We start from the raw sequence: 250 nt of genomic DNA on the forward strand, positions 1-250 counted from the left end.
TCTATCTATCTATCTATCTATCTATCTATCTATCTATCTATCTATCTATCTATCTATCTATCTATCTATCTATCTATCTATCTATCTATCTATCTATCTAAGTATCTATCTATATCTGTCTGTCTGTCTGTCTTTAGTTAAATTACTTTCCTGAAAAACTACTCTCAACGTTACATTTTACTCGGTGTGTTTGAGAAAGTAATTGTGTTCTAGGCGTACACGCACGCGCTGTGGCTCGCGGTGAGCTCAC

This window comes from Oryzias latipes, chromosome 13 (genome assembly GCF_053564925.1).
Source record: "Oryzias latipes strain Hd-rR chromosome 13, Olatipes_Hd-rR_3.1".
Lineage (NCBI taxonomy): Eukaryota > Metazoa > Chordata > Actinopteri > Beloniformes > Adrianichthyidae > Oryzias > Oryzias latipes.